The following is a 23,437-nucleotide window of genomic DNA, read 5'->3' on the forward strand; positions in this document are numbered from 1 at the left end:
CCCAGGAAGAAAGTGCTAACCAGGCATCAAAATCACACTTTTTAGGAGAGTTTCTAGAGGATTGATTCTTTAGATTGGTATCTCAAGAGAACTCGTGCTAATAAGTCTCTGCAGTGCGTTGAGAGGCGGCTTTAAGGTAGGAAAGTTTTCACCTTTGCATTCACCCTTTTATCCTTGATAATATTGGGAGTTGGTGGATTTCTCCTAGGGTCAACATTTGGGAATAGGCCTAGCCCTGGTCTGTGCACACATGTGTTGTTGAATGTGCTTTTTGAGCCATGTCAACTCTGGAATGAAATGTAACTGAGGAGAGTCAAAACCGTTGTCAGGAAGGGAGTGGAAGACAATCACACCAAGGACAAAAACATGAAGACATTTGAAGCACTGTGCCACAATAGCTCTGACATAAAGGAAAGCCAGATGTGGTAAATCTAGGTAGGGTAAGTCCGGGACTTCTGAAGAACAAATTGCAACTCATACTCAAACAGTTAGAGAAGGTTCAGGTGTTAGCAATGGGAAGAATCCCATTGATAGGAGGAATAGATTCGTGGTGGTTGGTAACTCCTTATTTAGAGAGCTGATGTCACCAGAGGTTAATCTCAGTTCTGTTTTTATCCATCTGAGGCAGGCTCTCTCTTCCTTAGAGTTCTATGGCTTCCAGAAGCTCCAAGCTTCTATAATATCCTCTTAGCAATCCCAACAGAATACAAATTTCTCTATCCCAGAGTCCACAAACAATAGTAATGGTAATGATGGTAACTCAACACTGGGCTATATTGGTCTGGTGTGAATCACGCGCTGACTCCTCGGTTAAGCGTAATAGGTAGTGTGGCAAGGGGAATGTGATGCTCTGGTTGGTGTTCAATTTTGAGCCAGGAAAGGAGTAAATTTCACTTGAATCACATGAACTGAAAGTAGAAGATAAGTTCCTCAAAGAAAATGACAGTGTTGTCACCAGAAGGGTATTGGGCTCTGGATATGCAAGTGTAGCAGATGACCACTCTCAGAGCCTCCTAAGCCAGCCATTGTGGTAGCCACTGAAGCTAACCACGGGCAAGAGAGTGCGTTTACAGTGAGTTTACACTGGTTTAGAGAGTGGGAACATTAACTGAATGAACACCCGAACGAGGAAACTGAGGCCTACAGAGTTGACTTCCCTCCCTTAACATCACACAGCTAGTTAGAGGCAACACAGTGTCTAGAAACTTTGGAATCACTTCAATACCAAGGTGCTATCTTGTCCTATTCCTCACAGAGGGCTAACCCATTTGAAGCATGAGTGTCTGTCAAATGTACAATCATGTAAGTTAATATTGTTATAACCAGTTGTATTCTGGACCTGGCTTGCACCTGCTGGTGAGAAATGTCCTTACTAAGTGTTCAGTGAAATAATACTAATAGCTTGAAATCAGCCATGGCAGGGACAGTGACACCATAGAAGTTGACAAACATGAGAAACCAGACCTCTTCCCCCAAGAGCTGGCTATCAAACATTTGCCCCCACACTATTAGTTATAATGGCTATAAGAAGTTAATCTTAAGGTAAATTATTGTGCACAGTATTTAATAAAATTCCCATAATTGTTAACATAGATGGAGAGAGATAACAGGGTAGGAAGTTAATAAGCTGTATAAAATTTTTGTTTCTTTTTCTTTTCATTCTACTCCAAATCCAGAGGTCTTCAACTTTACACACTTGGTACAATTGATACTTCATTTCTACATTTAGTGCACGGTGATACAACTGCCCCTGTCTAGTATCTAGGCATCTGTGGATGGCATGTATGAACTTCCAGGTACTGACTTGACCTCACGAATGTTGATGTTTTTAACGTAACAAATAAAAGGGCCACACTTTAGGTATGTTCTTTTTTAACAGTGCAGACTGGTAGCCAATCTCCCATGCTACCAGATTTGTTAGCATTGCCCTTTCTACCACCAGGCAGTTATTTCGATAAATGAGGAGAAAGAAGATACATAGAGATACCCCTTTATATCATAACTCTGATGGGAATAAAAAGGCATTTGTATTCGTTTGCTAGGGCTGTCCTTAACAAAACATTACAAACTAGATGGCTTAAACAACAGAAATTTATTGTCTCATAGTTCTGGAAGCTGGAAGCCCTAAATCAAGATGTCAACAGTGTTGGTTCCTCCTGAGGTTGTGAGGGTAGAAATCTGTTCCAGGTCTCTCCTAGCTTCTGGTGATTTGCTGGCCATCCTGGTGTTCTTTGCCTTGTACTGAATCATCCCGATTTCTTCCCTCATCTTCCTGTGTGCAGGTCTGTGTCCAAATTTCTCCTTTTCGTAAGGATATTAGTCATATTGAATTAGACCACCCTAATGACCTCACCTTAATTACATCTGTAAAGACCCTATTTCCAAATAAGGTCATATTCTGAGTTACTGGGGGGTTAGGACTTTTATATATCTTTTTTAGGGGGTGGGGGCATAATTCAACCCATAACAACATTGTAATTAAATTGTTAAATTGTCAGACATTAATATCAATACATGAACAAACGTTCTTTGTCAAGCTAGTCAAGAATGAAATAGAAATAAATATTTCATTCTTTCAAAAAAAAAAAAAAAGATGTTCCTGTTGAGTTGACTTCCATATTATTCAGAATGTCCTGAAGGAGTTGTCAATCCAGCCTGGCCTTTAGCCTTGTGCCGGTACCTCCTTTGTCCAAGCACAGCCTTAATTTTAGGACTGGGGTCAGCTGACTTTAACCTACTGCCTGTTACTGTATATGGTCTCCCAGCCTAGAATAGTTTTCACATTCCTGAAGCGCTGAAAAAAATCAAAAGAAGAATATTTCATGACAAAAGAAATGCAAATTTTGGTGCCAAGAAATTTGTAATGGATCGCAGCCTCTTTCATTTGCATAGTGTCTATGGCCTCTTTCACACTACACTGGAGGAGTTGAGGAGTTGTGAAAGAGACCATTTGGTCCACAAAGCTTAAAATATATACTATGTGGCCATTTACAGGAAGAGTTTGCTGATCCTGCTTTTAGGATGCTACTTCTGTGAACTACACCTCACACAACTAATTGCTGCCACTCCTGCATAACACAGCCTGGCCACCCTGGCAAATAAGTTATGATGGTGCCAACCTTCATGCTGTGAGGGGATGTTTTCATTCATGAATGATAACACCATCATGATTTGGCCTGATCTGTTACTATGAGAAGAATTACGCAGTTAATTGGTGAGCATGTAATTAAGAAACTGAATCAACACCCCTATAATGGGCATGCTTAATGTTCCATTGACAAAATTAACTCCTGGAGATCAAAAAATTGTGTTCATTTTCACTTCTAGCCTTCCCCCCAATATGGCAGCATTTTGATAAACATAACCTCCATGTGTAACTGTTATCTTGGAATAATTCAGTTCAGCTAAATTCAGTGGGTTTGTGTTTTTATCCTTTTTGTATTAGTTTTTTCTTGCTGCCCAAACAAATTACTACTAGTGGCTTTAGACACATGAATTTATTATCTCAGAGATCTGTGGGTCTGAAATCCAATAGGTTTGACTGACTTCTCTGTTCCTGCATTCCTTGCCTGAGTGTCTATAGTCAGACTACCAATGCCACCTCAAATCCTTCTCAAGCTTCAAATCTCTCTGACTTCTCCTTCTGCCTCATCTTGCCCACTCACAGACAAAGAACATTCTCTGCTTGTAAGGGCTCATGTGATTAGACTGGTGCCTTCAGACAATCCAGGATAATCTCCCTATTTTAAGGTCTGTAACCTTAATTACATCTGCAAAGTCTGTTTGCCATGGAACTTAACATATTTAGGTTGCAGGAATTAGAGCATGGGTATCTCTGGGGAGCCATTCTGCTAACACACCTTCTATGGGTACCATCTTTCTAACCTACACATTCTGCATCTCTTTGTTCCCCCTGGAGCCTGGGAGATCAGCACTTGGCCCTGATGACTGCACTCCCTCACTTGTCTAAATCTGGTTGATGTCCAAGTTTGGAAGAGTTCTTAGACTTGATCCAAATGTGTGAAAACTTGAAGCGTTCTGAAAGTTCAGTCTCAATTATAATTTCATTTAGGAAGTGCTGGATAGCTAACTGGGAGGGATTCCCAGCAAGATGGAAGGGGAAATAGTCATGCTGTACTTCTCTTTCTGTTCAGTGACTGTGATTGCAGTACTGAGAGAGAACTCAGAGAGAATATAGACCAGGGCTTCCCAAATGCTAATGTGCTCATGACTCAGCTGGGGACCTGGTGAAGGTGCAGATTGTGATTATCTGGGTCTGGAGTGGGATCTAACCCTCCACATTTCTACCCACTTCCCTGGCAATACAGCCTCTGTCATTCCTTAGGCCACACTTTGCATGGCAAGAGTTTAGACTGTGAACAAAATGAATGAGTTTTTTCCCAAAGGGTTGTTTCCTTTCCCATATGAATTGTGATGTCTAGATTAAATATATTCACATTACTGGGAAAGTTAAGTGGCCCAGCTTCATTATTTTTTCTTGGCTTTGGGATTTAAATATAATTCTAATGACGCCTTATTCCCTCGGTCGGGAAGAACAACCATGAGGAATGCCATTAGCTCTAATCAACTCAAATCTAATTAAAGAGAATAATAAGTTTATCAGAGAATACATCAAGTTAAAATTTGGACGCAAATAGGGTCTTGATGGGGTTAGCATAAGGAAGATAATGTCTTTAAAATGTTTTAAGTATAATTGGGGAATGGAGACAATACGGTCCAATAATTTGTGTTGGTGGGGAGACATTGAGGGCTGGGCTGAAATATTCCCTTCATTCTCTCCCTCCCCTAAATCTCTTCTAAGCCACCTGGAATTCTCAAGGAAGCCCAGAAACATGCTGGCTTCTGCCGTCTTGGGAGCTGGTCTAGGCAGTGTGAATCTGAAATCCTTACCACTAGTTGGAGCACCTGGGTGGCTCAGTTAGCTAAGCATCCGACTTCAGCTCAGGTCATGATCTCACAGCTCGTGGGTTCAAGCCCTGCGTCTGACTCTGTGCTGACAGCTCAGAGCCTGGAGCTTGCTTAGGATTCTGTGTCTCCCTCTCTCTCTCTGCCTCTCCCCCACTCGTGCTTGCTCTCTCTCTCTCTCTCTCTCTCTCTCTCTCTCAGAAATAAATAAACATTAAAAGAAAAAGTTTTTTTGAAATCCTTACCATTAGTGTAACTGCCCAGGTCTGGCCTGGATGGATATAGCACAGGCTCCACTTTCAAACCTGTGGGGGAAACCTAATCCCTTCGTAATGCTTTTTGATTCCTGATGCTGGGCATGAGGGCTGGGCATTCCTGTCTGTGTTTGTTGGCAAGGCTGGACCCAGATGGGCATCCTCTCCTCTTTGGCAGTAAGCTGTAACTCCTGGCTGAAGGTAGGCAGGTGAAGCACCCAAGAGGCAGATGTCATCTCTTTGACCTTCAGAGATCGAAGGATTTGAGAGTGTTTCTGAAGCAACACAATTCAATTCATGTGACATTCTGAAGCATCAAGATTAGATTTGGTTACCATCAGAATGAAGGAATTACCATCCTCCTGACTTTTTATCCTGTCACTCAGCTGAGTTTGCCTGATTGACAGAAAAGCCCGAGAGGAATTCCATGGGATCCTTCTTGGGAATATGGAGGCCAGAATTGATTGGACAGTGCCCTTATCTCTGCCCCTGAGATCTCACCCTGTGACAAGAGGAAATGTTCCTGGTCTTCCCTTTTATTCTCTCACCTCCGGTGTCATCGGGTTTGCCTCTGTCTGTTTTTGTAGATTGGAAGTACGTGACAAAGACTGGTAAATACACTGCGTTGTTAACTATGAAGAAAGGTGCTGAAACTTCATTTGGGGCATGAAATGTAAAGGAGAAAAGATAAGAGTCTGTGTCAAAGAAGCATCTAAAAAAACTCCCAGCTGCCTGCCTTCTGACCAAAGGCATCTTATAATCCATGAGTTTTCTGTGGCATGGTGGTTAACAGGACAGTCTTCAGAGAGAAATGGTCTGGTTTTGCCTGGCACTTGTGTCACTTTGGACAAGTTCCTTAATTAATTTTTAGTTTTCCTAGTCTATCAAATGGGAATAGTAATACTCCCTTCATATGGTTTTTGTGAAAACCGTAAGTTTACATATCTGAGTGACTAGAATGGTATCTGACACACATGCGTGATCAGTGAAGGTTAGCTCTTGCTGTTGTCAGTTTTCTGATGTTCAGAGAACTTGAGGCAACAGCAATGGAATCAGAAGACACGGGGTCAAATCCTGACTCTTGGCACTAATTTGGGCACTATTTCACAGTGTCTCTGAAACTCCTTGTCTATAAAACAGGGAACACAGTGTTGTCTCCTATGGTCATAGCAAGTAGAAAGGATAATTTACATGAAGAGTCTGGCATGCATTTGTCACTTGGAAAGAAGTGGTTGAAGTCCAAATCATTATAGCGAATATGTACTTCTAAAAGGTACTCAATTAACTGAGAGCAAGCAAACTAGCTTTTTATCTAAATTAGAAATCTGTTTGCAGATGAGTATCTATTATGAACTATGGAGCGGATTGCAGTTTTTCTCTAGTTAGCTCTAATCCTTTCATTTTGATTGGATTAGGTTGTAATCATGAGAGCGCCATTTATTAAATGCTTTACATGCTTTATCCCATCTGTCCTCACCACGTGAGGCAATATTATGGTAGTGAATATTATGATCCTTTTTTTAAAAAAAATTTTTCTTTAATGGTTTTATTTATTTTTGAAGGAGAGAGAGACAGAGCATGAGTGGGGGAGGAGCAGAGAGAGAGGGAGACACAGAATTCAAAGCAGGCTCCAGGCTCTAAGCTGTCAGCACAGAGCCCAATGTGGGGCTTGAACCCACAAACTGTGAGATCATGACCTGAGCCGAAGCCGTACGCTGAACCGGCTGAGCCACCCAGGCGCCCCTATGATCCTTGTTATACTACATATTAAAATCTGCAGCTCAGAGGAGTTAAGTAACTTGCCCAAGGCCACATGTTACAGAGAAGCAAAGGCAGGGCTGTTACCCAATTCTCTTGGACTCAAAAGACAGTGATGTTTACAACTATGATGTTCTCCCTTAACTAAGTCAAGTCTTGCTTTCCTGGAGCAATCTTTGTCATGACAGTTCAAATTATAGAAGATCAGGTCTTAATTTTATTTCAAAGTAAGAAGCAATGTAGTCAAAGGAGAAGAACAAAGAGCCATAAAAATTAGGTGTTAACCCATTTCTGCCTCTGACCAACTCTGACATGCCTTAAGACTGAATGACTGCCCTCCAGTCTTGAAATATCTGCTTCCCAAATCATCTCCCCCAGGAGGACCCTACAGGCAGTAATGGATTGCAGGGGGAAGGGTGGTGGTTGGTGCTCTTGCGTCCAAGGTGCATTTACTGAGCAAGCACATGGTTTGTATTAAGGTGCAATGCTTGTTGGGATAGTTTGACAAGGTTGATAGAGATTCCGGAGCTAAAGCCCTTCTGCCACCATCACTAGTTGATGCAAGTCCACGGCCTTTGACTCAGTCTCTGCTAACGATAAGCAAAAGGACATGAGCATGAAATGGTCTGCTGCACCATATGGCCTGGGGGAACCCAGAATTTAGCAGCGTTACCAGATTAAAGCGGCTGCAAAGAACAGTCCTACTCTAAAGGAACTCTGTAGTTTTTAATAGCCTGTATTGAGAGAGCTAATCTGTTTTTGCTTGGCAAATTGTACTAAGGGATGTCAGTTTAGCTCATTGCTTTTATAAACAATGCTTTTCCTCCTCTTTCTGAACAGATCCCTTTTTATAGGGAAATTAGAGCTATCAATCCATCCAGAGTGATATAGTCACTCTTTTTCAGTTACTCTTTCCAGTTATTCTTTCCATCAGATGATCCCTATTAGCTAACGAGGAGCATGTGTATAGGCTGCAAGACGAGGGGAATGAGGAGGAAATGTGTGCAATGTTGCTGGTGACGCTAATGAAGCAAAGATAAGCTTCAGTGCTCATTGTCACTATTAGGTTCGTCCTCTCTTTCTCTCCCCCTCTCCCTCCCTTTCTCTTATGTTTCTTTTTAAATAGCTAATTCTTGGAAGACCTCTCCAAATCCCTCTTCTTTCATATCTTTTACATAAAAATTCCATTTAACAGATAAGCTGCCCCATTTGTTATGAACTTGACTGAAAGACTGTTAAACCTACAAGTCTTGAAAGACTTGTCATCAGCCAAACATGAGAACAGAAATCAGAGTGGGTGCTGAAAAGCCTACCAGAGACCAGATTGGAAGGTAATTGAGTGAGATAAAGAAGATAAAGAAGATGAAGAAATGGGTTTTGAAAAAAAGAAAAAACTAAAGGGATAGTTGGGTAGGTGTTTCCTTGTTTCTCCTCTTACCAACTGCAAGACGTTGACCAGCTCATGTTCTCATCTGCAAAATGGGAGAATCATAATGCCTATCTCATACAGCTATGAAGATTGGTTGAGAAAGTGAACGGAAAGCAGTTAACACATATTAACACTTACATCTATCCACTATTGTTGGAATTCTCATTCTTTTCCCCAACACTAGTAATTAGAAATTCCTACCACAGCCATTCAGAATTCTGCAAGGGATCATTTAAGGTCCCGTGGGCTTTGCAAAGGCTCAGAACTCATTCTGTCATCTCTTCTTTTTGTCTCTTTGTCTTTCACAATGCACCAGACCTAGAGTGGGTGCCCCGAGGTTTCCCCCTTTAGATACATGGAAACTTATACAGGGTTGGCACACGATCATGAAATTCAGCCTTTTTGTTATTTAATCCCCAGAAACTATTTACACTGAGGGCATGGGCCACCATGCGTCAGCGGTGTGGCTAATTCTTTGGCTTCTCTCCAAAATAACTTCATGCCCATCTCCTTTACAGCTCTGGAAAATCCTCTTACAGAAGCTGAGTTCTTCTTTTAATGAGTATTTCTAATTGTGCACTTTGCTTGTAGAAAACAAACACATATATTTTCAAGTCAGCCTTAAAATCTTGACTATTATCTAGTTTCTGCCTCTTAAACCAAAAACACACACAATGCCAACAGTGCCCCCAGACTTCTGCAAAATCCAGTTTCAATAAATTTATAGCCTTTTATAGCTGGAAGAAACTCAGAAGCCATTTGATGCCATTTTCTCCACTTTATTGTTGAAGAAATCATATTGGAGAGGTTGGATGACCTCCTAGGCCATGTGGTTGTGAAAGAGCCTAGAACTTTCCCCGCTGCACCACATTGTTTCCTGCCCCAAAATAGAAAAACTCCTAATAAAAACACCCTTGGTGCCTTTAGTCGATAAATTTCTGAAGCAAGTACTTCTGAGGCCAACTTTAGACAGTATTCAATCTATCATCCAATTTAAGTAGATTCATTGCAACTTCTTTGATTTCTCATTATTAACTCCAGTCATGCCCAGTGTGCACAAATTATCACCTAGAAAGTTCCTTCTTTCTATCTCCGATGATGACGCGGACTAGCAATATAAATTGGTTTTAAAAACTTGAGGTAATTTCATGGCTAACAAACCCATCATGATATAGAGGAAGCTAGGATTTGGGGGATTAGGTCCCTGATCTTTGAGGCCAATGAAGCACACCTTCCCCAGCGTGGTCTTTGTTACATCCTAGGAAAACCCAGGGCTGCACAGCTCCTGGCTCTGACTTAGCCTGACTGTTCGAGAGCTGGCTCTACCACCCACAGGGGAAGCACAGAAATATAACCAGCAAGCTCCAAATCTATTGACTAGACATCCACCAGCTAGGTTACTAATTACCAGCTCCTCAACCTTTGGGCAGAGAAACATGTCTCCAGCTCTCATTCAGTCATTTATTTTATTGATTTTATTTTTTAAAAAAATTTTTTTTTCAACATTTTTTAATTTATTTTTGGGACAGAGAGAGACAGAGCATGAACGGGGGAGGGGCAGAGAGAGAGGGAGACACAGAATCGGAAACAGGCTCCAGGCTCCGAGCCATCGGCCCAGAGCCTGACACGGGGCTCGAACTCACGGACCGCGAGATCGTGACCTGGCTGAAGCCGGACGCTTAACCGACTGCGCCACCCAGGCGCCCCTATTTTATTGATTTTAAAACTCTTTAATATTTTGCATTTTCTTTCTTTGGTTTTAGATTTCTCTGCCTCCCTCTGTGAGGGTTGCCTTGTGTTATTATTTGACAAACAGAGGCTGCTTCATTTGGCCTCTCTTCTGCCTCCACCCAGAGGGAACGAGAGCACCCCCTCCTACATAGGGTTGTCCAGGGATGCCAAGGGATGTGTGATTTCACCCAAGTTTGGCTCCTTGGGCTTCATCATCACCAGTAGAGCAGTGTTTTGGAATCCCAGCTATTTTCTAGAATCACTGACAGAGCATTGAAAACTAAACTTACTGTGGAAATCATTTTGCATTATGTGCAGGTCAAGTCATTATTCCGTACATTAAGCTTATATATAGTGCCATCTGTCAATTATATCTCAAACCGAAGGAAAGGAAAAACAGAAGGCTCTGATATGGGTCTATTTTTTAAGCTCCCAAGTTATCCTAGTGTACAGCCAGGGCTCAGAACTATGAGAGTTTTCCTTAGAGAATAAGACTAAACATAGAATAAGGAATGGAAACCCAAAAAAAAAAAAAAAAAAAAAAGTGGCACAGTGTCAAACAGAGAGCCCATGGCAGAGAAGGCAGGAACAGGAGTGCATAGGTATGTCCTGGATTTTTTTTTCACTGTCTTTTCAAGAACAGTTGGTCAAATGCATCAGAGAGTATGTCTAGAGCCATAGCCTCAGGGTGATGTGGCAGTCATCCCACCCCACGATGAAGGGGCTCTTTCACCCTATTAGACAAGTGGAAGTGGGAGAAAAGAGTAGTGTGTGCTCTGTGCAATGAACAGCAACTGTTAACTCTGATTCTGGGTTTTGCTTGCTAGTGTGATACTGACTATTCTTTGTATATCGGTCTCCTTTAAGACAGTGACTTCTCCAGTAGTGGGAACGTGTCTGTCTCTAGTGCCAGACACATCACAGCAGCTCTAGATGTGCCTGAGGAACAAATGAATCCGGGAAGAATGAGTGACTGAACAGCCAAATTGTACCTATGGGGCAATCCTCTGTTTTGCTGGGTTTTACTGTGGCTGTCAATGATCTGATGTCAAGGCATATCATGGAAATGAAGTAACCCATATCCTGCTTTATCAGAGTGAAGTCCTTTAGAAAATTATATCCTGATCTTTCAGAAAGTGCTGCTTTCAATGGATATCTGTAGTAGCCCTTAATCCAGTGTGCTGGAAATGCTAATGCTGGGGAATATCAATTTAAAAAAAAACTTTGTTAAAAATTCCATTTTTGAGCTCTATAAAATCAGATGCTAGGTGATAAACTCATAACAAAGTCCATAAAACAACTCATAATAAAAAATAGGAAGAAGGAAATTAATTACAGTGTGTAAACTGTTAATATTACATGGGGCGCCTGGGTGGCTCAGTTGGTTAAGCATCCGACTTTGGCTCAGGTCATGATCTCGTGGTTCATGGGTGCGAGCACCAAGTTGGGCTCTGTGCTAACAGCTCAGAGCCTGGAGCCTGCTTCAAATCCTGTGTTCCCCTCGCTCTCTGCCCATTCCCCACTCGTGCTCTGTCTCTCTCTGTGTGTCAAAAAAATGAATAAACGTTAAAAAAATTTTAAAACTGTTTTTAACATTAGTACTGTCTCCTTTCTCTAAACTACAAGTTCTTTGAGTCACTTCCCATCCCACTGTTTTCTTTCTTTTCTAAAATTTTTTTTTAATGTTTATTTTTGAGAGAGAGACAGACAGACAGAATGTGAGTGGGGGAGGGGGAAGAGAGGGAGAGGGAGACACAGAATCTGAAACAGGTTCCAGGCTCTGAGATGTCAGCATCTCAGATTATGCTCAGATGTCAGCATGCTCAGATGTCAGAGCATCTCGTTTATTCAGTATGGGCCAGTTGACTATTCATGAGTTTGGCGAAAAACTTTACATTCTGAACCTAAGGTCTTTTAAATGATGCTGTTATCAGCTAAAGAATTCATTCAATTTTATATTACAAATGGTGCCAGATGAGTCTTAAGGAAAGGTCTAAAAGCAAAAGAAGTTGGTCTTTGGTGCACTCCCCACCATAATCATGGACACTTACATAGTGTTTATTCTATACAATGTTCCTATTGGAAGAGGAGATCAGTAAAAGGACAATGGAAATTTTTAAAATGTCAAAAACGGAAGCAGAAGCGCAAGAGATCGGGCAACAGCTTCCTTATATAATCATGCCATGGATGCAACTGCCTAAATCCCTTCTCTACAATCTAACAGCACTTTCCTATTTAATAAAAATTTTGATGAATCAAAGTACTGTCACGTGCTTTAATTTGGGGCTGATTATTTTCATGGTAATGGTTCTACTGGTAATATACTTACTTGCTCCCTGTTTGTAGATGCATTCATTTTTTCACATCTCCCAAACCCCATTTTACAAAGCACCTTCCAATGTACTTGTTTTTCTGTAACTGCCTGGGTGGGTTGAATCAAACACATATCATGAATTCTTCACTCTCCGCTCGAGACAGGGACTTACTGTGTGTTTCTGTGACAGGCAAGAGAAATGGACAAATATCTTGGCACATACTTCCTTTCCTTGCTTAGTTAGCTTTTGTTACTAACGCTTCGAGTCCTTTTAACTTTAGTTTTTATATCACGTTAAATTAGAAACCGGAGAGGGGCGCCTGGGTGGCGCAGTCAGTTAAGCGTCCGACTTCAGCCAGGTCACGATCTCACGGTCCGTGAGTTCGAGCCCCGCGTCAGGCTCTGGGCTGACGGCTCGGAGCCTGGAGCCTGTTTCCGATGCTGTGTCTCCCTCTCTCTCTGCCCCTCCCCCGTTCATGCTCTGTCTCTCTCTGTCCCAAAAATAAATTAAAAAAAACGTTGAAAAAAAAAATTAAAAAAAAAAAAAGAAACCGGAGAAATTGTATACCTTTGGCTGTCCTTGAGTCGTCTGAATACCATGTGTGCCTGGTGAGTAGCGTCCATCAGAACTTTGTGATCAGGCTGTCTAGACTTGAATCTTGATGCTGCTTCTTACCAGCAGCATGATTTGGGCCAGCTACTTAACTAAGACTCCGTTTGCTCCTCGGTAAAATGAACACAATCATACCTCAACGAGACCTAAAAATTAATAAAATAATATATGTGAAGCACTGAACACAGTGCCTGGGCCAAGGGAAGAACTGGATGGGTGCTAAGTACCAACACCAGATTATTTTACGTGCAGTCATGACCGCCATAAGCCAGAAATACTTATTCAGTGAATTTTCAACTACCGATTAATCATATACCCTGGACACAAGGACAGTGTTAAGCCCAGGATTTGAATTGAGCCTTGAAGTTTAATTAGGTAGGATTTAGTTAAGTATACAGAGAGGAAGAACAATCTATATACTATCTAATATGGTAGCCTCTCATTCCATGTCGCTACTGAGCACTTGAATGTGACACGTCTGAACGGAGATGTGCTGTGATATATACATGATTTTGGAGACTTTGTGCAAAAACAGAAAATTTAAAATATCTCTTTAATAATTGAGATTGATTATATGTTGAACTGATAGTATTTCATATATATTACACTAAATGTGTTACTACAGTTAGCTTCACCCATTTCTTTATACTTTTTAAGAATATGACTCTTAGAAAACGTAAAACTACCTATGTGGCTTACATTATATTTCTAGTAGGCTGCACTGTTCTAGATGGTACAGCCCCTCGTTAAAAAGAAAATAGTGGGGTGGGGCACCTGGGTAGCTCAGTCGGGTAAGCTTCCGATTTCAGTTAAGGTCATGATCGCATGGTTCGTGAGTTTGAGCCCCACGTCAGGCTGTGTGCTGACATCTCAGAGCCTGGAACCTGTTTCAGATTCTGTGTCTCCCTCTCCCTCTCTTCCCCCTCCCCCACTCACATTCTGTCTGTCTGTCTCTCTCTCAAAAATAAACATTAAAAAAAATTTTAGAAAAGAAAGAAAACAGTGGGATGGGAAGTGACTCAAAGAACTTGTAGTTTAGAGAAAGGAGACAGTACTAATACACACGAGAAAAGAGCCCACTTTACCTTATGTGACCTGGTTCAGAACACCTGGGGTCTTTGAGGTCACCTGTATCTTTCGTGTTCAGGTGGAGTTGGTGGACAGAGTGGTGGCAATGACTGACCTCCTCTGAAAACCCACCTAAGCAACAGAGGAATTTTCCTGTTTTTGAGAACTTAACAGCACCCTGTTTGTCTGCAAAAATCAAATAGCAAAATAGCAAAATGAAGGTAAAATAGCTCACTGATGGGTCTGCAGCCTTAAGAGCCTCTTTGTTCAGCAAACAAATTTTTTTTTTCATTGGTTTATGTAGCATTTTGGCCAGTAGAGTTGAGACATATTCTGGAGTACTTTGTTGAAATAATATAAGATGGGAAGGAAGTAAGCTTGAATCTAGAGGACTTGAAACCAGAGGCAAAAAGGCACATTCTAAAGCTCTTAGCCCTGTCAAGAAATAGCTATTTTAACTTTCAGAGAGACAACTTTTGAGCCTGCCAAGAAAAGGAGACAAAATTTCTACTAGCCTACCAGAATTTTCTTTTCCTTTTCATAATCTGTAGAATTTGAAGTAGCTGCTCTGTGCTCTAGTTCAAGAACATGCTTTCATTCTGTTTCCAGGACCACCCAGTGGGTTCACTCCAGGTATCCTTTCCACTCACAGTCACTAAACACAAGACATCTTACACCTTCAAGCTTGGAAATGACAAAGGGAAGGATGAAAATAAGGATGGAAAGAGCAGGCCCTTTATGGAGCTTCTTCGTTAGGCCAGGCACTGTGCTAGGCATCTTCTCTTTTAATCGAGGAGGTGTGAGATGGGCTGGAACTCTCCGGGAAGTGATGTAACATGTGGAATTAGAAGCTCCCTAGTCATGCCAGGACAATGGTGACTGTATAGCATACCCCCAAACCTGCATCAATCGCTAATCTAGACAGAGACCATTTAACAGTTCCTTTCTGTCCATTTTCCATGTCTGACTCATGAAGTGGCCTGAAATCCCAGATTCACCAGGGGGAGGAAGATCCCTCTGTGATGTGTAGAATGAACCATTTACTCTGCTGAGGTGTGTTGGTCTGCCATTTTTTTTTTAAGATTTTATTTTTGAGTAATCTCTGTACTTGATGTGAGGCTAAAATTTACAGCCCCAAGATCAAGAGTCTCAGGCTCTTCTCACAGCCAGCTAGGCGCCCCTGGTCTGCCTTTAGGTAAGAATGTGGTGCACATTTTTCAAGACTACTCATTTCCTTCTGAGTTGCCATCACTTTGCTCACTGGTAGGTGTTTCCTTCTGGGAAATACTCTGTAATCCCAGGAATCCCTAACGGAAAATATAGACTCTAGACACGTCCTATCCAGAACTGATTTTCAGAGGACTTCTGCATGAGTAAGAAGATACATCTGATAAACAAATTCTCTTGTCTCTGAGCAGAAGCCTATAGAGAAAACTTGTTAGGAGAATACCAACCATACTTGAGGAAAATAACAGCCCTGCAAAAACATGGAGAAAGGGAGTTTAAATCGACTTTTCTCTCATGTTCTCAGCAATATGAAATTCGCTTAAATGGCACAAATCAAAAGAAATAATCTTTGTTTGCCAGTGGGTTATAGAGCTTTGATCGTCAAGGGAAGGAATGGCCCTTCATTCATTGAAATATGTGTGTAGGCAAATAAGTAATAACATTATGATTGGCAACCCAAATTTGTACATAATATGCCCATGTTCTTTGGAAGCAGATTTTGTGCTGTACATGAATCAATTGTTTTTGGGCTCTGAAAACCATAATTCATACCAGAAATTTAATTACCCATGTGTACCATAAATTATGCCAACCACATTAAACCCTGATTTTTAGAAATCCTACACCTTCTTCTCTTCAGATGAGTGCTATCTGGAAATGAAATAGTGTTTTTTGTTTTTTTGTTTTTTTTTTTGTTTTGTTCTGACTTATACCGCTTGATGATGAAGTAACTGCTTGAGGTAACTGGTTACTTACCAGGTTTGTGTCCCATGCCAGTTACTAACAGTTTGGCCAATTCTGATGGTATACAAGTGGGGGGTCTTTGCAACTAAAGCAAAAGAAGCAAAGGATGAAAATTTATTCAACTTGCAATGCAGTATGGTGGTGCCACATACTAGAACCCAAAAGTAATAATGCCCCTTGCTCCTGCAGTATTAGGACAGACTTTGCCAAATTGGAGTTGCCATGTTGAAACTGCACGTATCTGTCTATGTATAGAACATAAACATAATCTTAGAATAGCATCTAACTAGAAGAACTCTGGATATAAAGTAGATAGCCATCGCTTTAAGTGTCATTTTTAATATATTCCAGGTGTTTGGATCTCTAACTGTATTAACTCATAATGCAGTTAAGACTTGTTGAGTATTTTCCTTATACCCAGAAATACGAACTGTTCGTATTATCTCATTTAGTCCTCACAAAGGTCTGTGAGCTTATTTCTCTTGCCTATAAACAAAGAAACTGATGTCTAGAATTAAATGGCTTGACCAAAAGAAATGAAAGTTAGACTCAAATCCAAGTCAGCTGATCCCAACAAGCCCACTGATAGGCTTGTTGGCCAGGAGTCAATGCTGAAGGGCTAGAGACAGGAATGCCCCAGGTTGCAATAGAGAAAAGCAAACGATGCCAGGGTTTTCTTTTAGAAAGTGAGAAAAATTGTATTTGTGATCTCTGTGGAATATAAGTGAGTCACAGCCCTATAATGCAGTCTGTTGCCAATGAGCACTGAGAAGAACGTAATCAGTACCACACCAGTGTTAACCATGTCTAATATGCAATGATGCAAAATCCTAGAGCCCGTCTCCCACCTAAGAACCATGTCTTTTGGAGGTGGGGATTCACTCCCAGAACTTGGTGTTTCAGGTTCTGGAAATATACTCCAGATATCTGCTACTGGCTGCTTTATATAGGCTCCTGTTAGAGACCGTATGTCCCATTATTGGAATATGTCTTGTTTTCGGGAACATCAGAGTACTCCTGAACTCTTCATATGAGCAGCTACAAGATGGCGGTAGTGCATTTTATGTTCTCAAGTGCATCTTTTACATATGTATTTATCACAACATCAATTCTCTTAGCTAGGCCTAGTAACAAAGCTGCCATCTTCCTCTACTGCTGAAGGCAACCCCAGAGAAAGTATTATATATAGTTCACTTTGATTCACTTGGCTCGGCTCTTAGTGATATCAGAGCTTCTGGGCTCCTATCTCAGAGTAAGTTATGGGTGACCGTGTTCCACTGAAGCTCAGAGAGGACATGGGGCTGCTTTAAATTCAATCAGCTAAACTGCCTGGTAATCTCAAAATTGAACCAAATACCAAGTTATGTACTGATGCTTCCAGTTGCCAGCCTTAAGCACTTGCTGAACCACACCTACTCGAAGATAAAACTCCAAAAGGAAACGTGAACAATTTTACTGCCTTTATTGGTTTTAGATACTGATCCACCAACAGTATCACCTTCTCGTTAGATGACAGAGGGCATTGATGAGTCTTTGCAGCTATTGTCATTGTTACTCAATAAATATTCTGTTTCACAAATTACAAATTGGTACATCACTGAAAATGTCACCTGCTTGCAATTAGTTTTATCTTTTCTTCTTCTTCAGCTTTTTCATTAATGTCGACAGCAAAAATTTTCACCTTCATTTTAAAACATGGACAAAAGATCCACCAGGTTGAGTTAGGGAGTGGTTTTGAGTTGTGAATCAGTTATACTTTCACTATTTTTCTAGGTGTATGTAAGTTTAATATAATCTGATGTACCTATATCAGAAATACTTTATATCTTCAAATAGTACAATATATTTAAATATAATATATATGTTAAACATATATACATTAATATTGCCATTTGAATTGCATATTATTTTGTGTTTGCATTTTTGCTGATATTTAGGGTTGAATGTATTATAATGCATATATTATCAGAAGTCAAATTAAGAAATATATTTTTCCTAAACTCTTTATTTCTTATGAGAGAATATAGTGATAGTTCCTTGGAGCTGAACCCCTCCTTCCTTCCTTCCTTCCTTCCTTCCTTCCTTCCTTCCTTCCTTCCTTCCTTCCTTCCTTTTTTTCTTTCTTTCTTTCCTTCTTTCATCTTTATTTTTGAGAGAAAGAGAATGTGAGTGGGGGAGGAAAAGAGAGAGAGAGAAGGAGACACAGAAACTGAAGCAGGCTCCAGGCTCCAGGCTCTGAGTTGTCGGCACAGAGCCCAACGTGGGGCTCAAACTCATGGATACTTAACCAACTGAGGCATCAAGGTACCCAGAGCTGAACTCCTTCAAAGAACTGAAGAGTTGGTTTATAAATCTTCCAGCATCTATTGCTGATGAAAGAAAGACAATTTTCACACAGGGGTTATACTTCCCAAAAAATCAGATCAAAAAGTAATCTGTATTTAGCCTTTACAAGGAAGAAAATTCTCAGGGCACCTGGGTGACTTAGTTGGTTGAGCACCTGACTTCAGTTCAGGTCATGGTCTCACGGTTCATGAGTTCAAGCCCTGCGTCAGGTTCTGTGCTGACAGCACAGAGCCTGCTTTGGATTCTCTGTCTCCCTTTCTTTCTGCCCCTCCCCTGCTTGTGCACACATGCCCTCTCTCTTTCTCAAAACTAAAGAAACATTAAAAACAATTTAAAAATAAATAAATAAAGGAAGGAAGGAAGAAAATTCTTACCTATGCTACAACACGGATGGACCTTGAAGACATTATACTAAGTGCAATAATCCAGACACAGAAGGACAAATGTTGTGTGATTCTATTCCACTCAAATGAGGTACCTTGAGTTAGCAAACCCTTAAAGACAGAAAGGACAGTGGTGGTTACCAAGACTTGGGGGAGAAGGAAATGGGAGCTAGTGTTTCACGGGTATGAAGTTTCAGTTTGGGATGGTGAAAATGTTCTAGAGAGGGATTCTGGTAATGGTTGCACAACAATGGGAATGTACTTTAATGCCACTGAACTGTACACTTATATATAAATGATTAAAGTAGTACATCTTATGTTATTTTTATGTTATGTGTCTTTTCCCACAATGTTTTGAAAATGCCCTTCTGACACGGTTTCCCTGTTACCTGAGAGTGTGATTCCCCGAGTCCTGAGGGGTTTGCAGACAGGAGAGAATTGGCAGGGGTGGGGATGCAGCACACATTTAACGCTGTCTGGTTTGGGGGCATATACCTTTTCTTACTTTTCAGAAGTTAGTGCAAGAGTTGGAAAAAATAGCACATTCTTCTATTCACCACAACTCTCAGTATTCCTGAAAGAGGTTCTGCTGCAGTTCTGGGAAAGATGATGGAGATGCAAAAACTAATATGTTTTTATTTAAAAACACACACACACATTTTTTTCCTGAAATCTTGTAAGGCAAATTATGATGATTTATATTCTTGGCCAAAGCTCCAAAATAGAAGAAGGTTAAGTAACCTCCAGATCACTCACTAAATAAATGGAAGAGCTAAAAATGGAACTAAGGATTCCCCCGACTCTTGGCGTCTTGATAAACACGCTCACATCCTTCTCTACAGCAGCGAGGTTGGCAGGATACGTGAGGGGCTGGCAGCATGAAGAGAATCTTCCATGTCTTAAAATAGTTTTTGAGTTCTAAAAACCTATCGTGGCAAAGCAGGCTCTTACAAATGCTGACTCTGCATCCCAGCCCACCACTATCTACTAAGGGAGAGGAAAACTTGAGGAAGTAGCTTTCTTTGAATAGCCATGTTGTCATTTCTTGATGAATCCCTCCTATCTGGATGCTTAATTGTTTGGCTAATTTTTAACACTGTTTTTCCTCTTTTTATAAAATAACATCCATCAAATTTTCTAAAACTTTGTCATGCCAAGGAAACCAACGGGAATTTAAGAATCACTTCAGTTTCAACCTATTAGTCTTCAATTTACTCTTCAATGAAGATAAACTCCATTCCTCATAATAAGGGGCAGCCAGGCCTCAAGTAGAGTCAAAGTTAGGATTCTTACTCTCCTGCGGGAACCGAGGGCCTTTCCTTCCTCATGATTACATTTCAGAGGAATGGCTTTCAGGTCCTTGAGAAAGACACCCCTGAGTTGTAGGATATACGTTTCCATCTCAGATGGACAGAGGAAGGATTCACATTGTAAGTCCTCTTTAGTCAATACTCTAAGGAATAGAGGTCAGGGGCCTACCTCTTCAGGTGTTGGCTGAAAGAACAGTAAATTCTTTCGACAGCCTTGAGCCTTTCAAGACAGGAATTTAGAAGGAGGCTGGGTCTTCCCAGGGACACCACATTGGGCTGCTAGAAGCCATGCTTAAGTTTGTCAAGGATCTTAGTGCTGGAGTTTGAATGGAGTGCTCATGGAGAGAGGTGTATGCAGTTCTCAGTAGTCATGATACTATGTCTCTTTAGAAAAGAGTATAGTATCTGATTCAGAGAGTGCAAGGAAAAGCTAGGTTTGAAGCTATGCTTTAGTTCTGTGTAAGGTTAGGTATGAGAATCATGAGTGAGGTTTAACTTGTCTTCAGTAACATCTTGTCAATGGCTGGTTGCCTTGGTTTACTTTAGGATGAAAGGAATGAGATTTAGCTTTTAAAGTACACAATAATATTTTTGCATCACATGCATTACAAATTCCAATAAATTCTTACTGTGTTGCGCATATTTTACATTTCAGTTTTCAAATAATAGAAATTCATAGTTTGAGTAAAATATTAACAAACTAGTATTAATGAATGGTTATTCAATTTCCCCCAACTTCTAGCTCACAAGCCAGAATGTTCCTGGTTAGGTAGGATATAAGATTTATTAGTGTATCTAGGGGTGCCTGGGTGGTTCATTCGGTTAAGTGACTTGGTTTTGGCTCAGGTCATGATCTCATGGTTTATGGGTTTGAGCCCCACGTCGGTCTCCACACTGCCAGTGCAGACCCTGCTTGAGATACTCTCTCTCTCTCTGCCCTTCCCCTGCTTATGCTCTCTCTCTCAAAACAAATAAATAAACAAACTTAAAAAAAGATTTATTAATCTATATATAGAAATCCATATGGAATAATGCATATCAGAAAAAGAAGAAATTACTGTTTCAGAAATGATACACTATCTGTATAGATTTTATAGCAAGTAAAAGACTACATTATTCACCAGACCAAGTAGTGATACCTAAGAATCAATAGAAAATATCTATAAAATAGGTTACTTTATAAGAAATATATTTGCTACTAAAGTAACTTGACATTATCTCTCAGATTTTACATTGTGCAGTTTTTTTTTAATTGGCTTTTTCTTGCATTATGTACTTTTCTTTATAGATATGTACATAATACAAAACTATGCTATGTTTTTATGTTAAAGACATATTTATTGTCTACGTTTAAAAGAAGAGACTTCCTTATTTCTGATAACCTAAGAATATATATATTTTTTCCTATTATTCCTCTGTATTTTGCAGAATGGAATAAATTGTGCTTATTTCAAAATTTTCTCACTCATAGTTTCCATAACTATACCATGTTGGATTTATGGATACGGGTTTCTATTTTCAAGTCATTCATTGCCGAGAGTCTGTTGTTTGTCTTGTTCTAAACTTCTCTGAGAGGATGTCGGAACACCACCTTCCATTCACTTAAAGGGTTTGACATCATTCAGTTTGCAAGAGGGAGATTGAAGGATGAGTCATGGGGCCTTTAACAGCTGTATTTCCTGCTAATCATCAATGAGAATAGATGCTTCCATGACGGAGATGTGGGGTCACAAATATCAAGCAGGGTACTATGAAAGTCTTCCCAGGCCTCCATCATATACTAGATCCCATTAGAATCTTAGTGAATTTCTAAGAACGCTGATCTTCTCCTCCTTGTGGGAATTCATTTTTTTTTAATGTTCGTTTATTCTTGCAAGAGAGAGAGAGAGAGAGAGAGAGAGAGAGAGAGAGAGAGACAGAGTGTGAGCAGGGGAGGGGCAGAGAGAGAGGGAGACACAGAATCCGAAGCAGGCTCCAGGCTCTGAGCTGTCAGCACAGAGCCTGACGCAGGGCTTGAGCTCACGGACCGTGAGATCATGACCTGAGCCAAAGTCAGACGCTTAACTGACTGAGCCACCCAGGCGCCCCCTCCTTGTGGGAATTCTTAACGGTTCCAAATATGATATGATCAGATAAAGTGATTGACACAGCCACCTGGAATAATTCCAACAGGGGAGTTGGATGACATCTGCATCTCACTAAACAGATGACTCCTCTGATAATAACAGGTCTTTTCTTGTTTAGTTGGTGACCAGAAGGCAGTGAACCTGGAAGCACCCCCTCCTCCACCGAAGGCAGGGCTGGGTAAGAGTGGCCCAAGGTTCTAACCCATTTCATGTTACCATGGATCATAAATGAGCGAAGACTCGTTAAAAAGAAAAAATAATACTTACAAGTCTGTAAACTAAAGTAGTCACATACATATTTAATTCCTTAAATAAAATATACTTTTCATGGGGAAAAAATAGGTAACATCCTGTAGCTATTTCATAGCCCCTGCCTATAAACCACTTTTACAGAGAGTCTGCTTTTATTTTCACAAGTCCATTCAACCTGAGATTCCAGGTTTCTTTGCTACCTCAGACACTTTTCTAAAATTTAAACCTGGGATTTCAATCTGCTGGATGCCCCTGCATCATCTTCTAGCTCCTGCTTAGTGGCTGCCTTCTTCTAATAGCTCAGCTCTCTTACCCACCTGCTCTTACTTAGGGCAACAAGAGACAGGAAATGACATTGGAAGAACTCTGGCCTTGAGTTAGCTTTCAGTAATTTTCTCATTTAATCTTCACAAAAATTTCCCTTTTGTGATGAGGACACAATGGTTGAGAAAGGTTAAGTTAACTTGCTCAAAGTTATATTGATGACCTTTTTTTTTTTAAATATATGAAATTTATTGTCAAATTGGTTTCCATACAACACCCAGTGCTCATCCCAAAAGATGCCCTCTTCAATACCCATCACCCATCCTCCCCTCTCTCCCACCCCCCATCAGCCCTCATTTTTTAAGAGTCTCTTATGCTTTGGCTCTCTCCCACTCTAACGTCTCTCTCTCTTTTTTTTTTTTTCCTTCCCCTCTCCCATGGGTTCCTGTTAAGTTTCTCAGGATCCACATAAGAGTGAAAACATACGGTATCTGTCTTTCTCTGTATGGCTTATTTCACTTAGCATCACACTCTCCAGTTCCGTCCACGTTGCTACAAAGGGCCATATTTCATTCTTTCTCATTGCCACATAGTACTCCATCGTGTATATAAACCACAATTTCTTTATCCATTCATCAGTTGATGGGCGTTTAGGCTCTTTCCATAATTTGGCTATTGTTGAGAGTGCTGCT

The 23,437-nt window shown here is 40.6% G+C and overlaps 1 protein-coding gene across 1 annotated transcript in view; it reads left to right on the forward strand.

Annotated features, from left to right (window-relative positions):
* KCNB2 (potassium voltage-gated channel subfamily B member 2) overlaps positions 1 to 23,437 on the forward strand; it is a 387,255-nt gene that overhangs the window by 88,995 nt on the left and 274,823 nt on the right. The window lies entirely within an intron of this gene.

Source organism: Neofelis nebulosa, chromosome 14 (assembly GCF_028018385.1).
Source record: "Neofelis nebulosa isolate mNeoNeb1 chromosome 14, mNeoNeb1.pri, whole genome shotgun sequence".
In the NCBI taxonomy this organism is placed as follows: domain Eukaryota; kingdom Metazoa; phylum Chordata; class Mammalia; order Carnivora; family Felidae; genus Neofelis; species Neofelis nebulosa.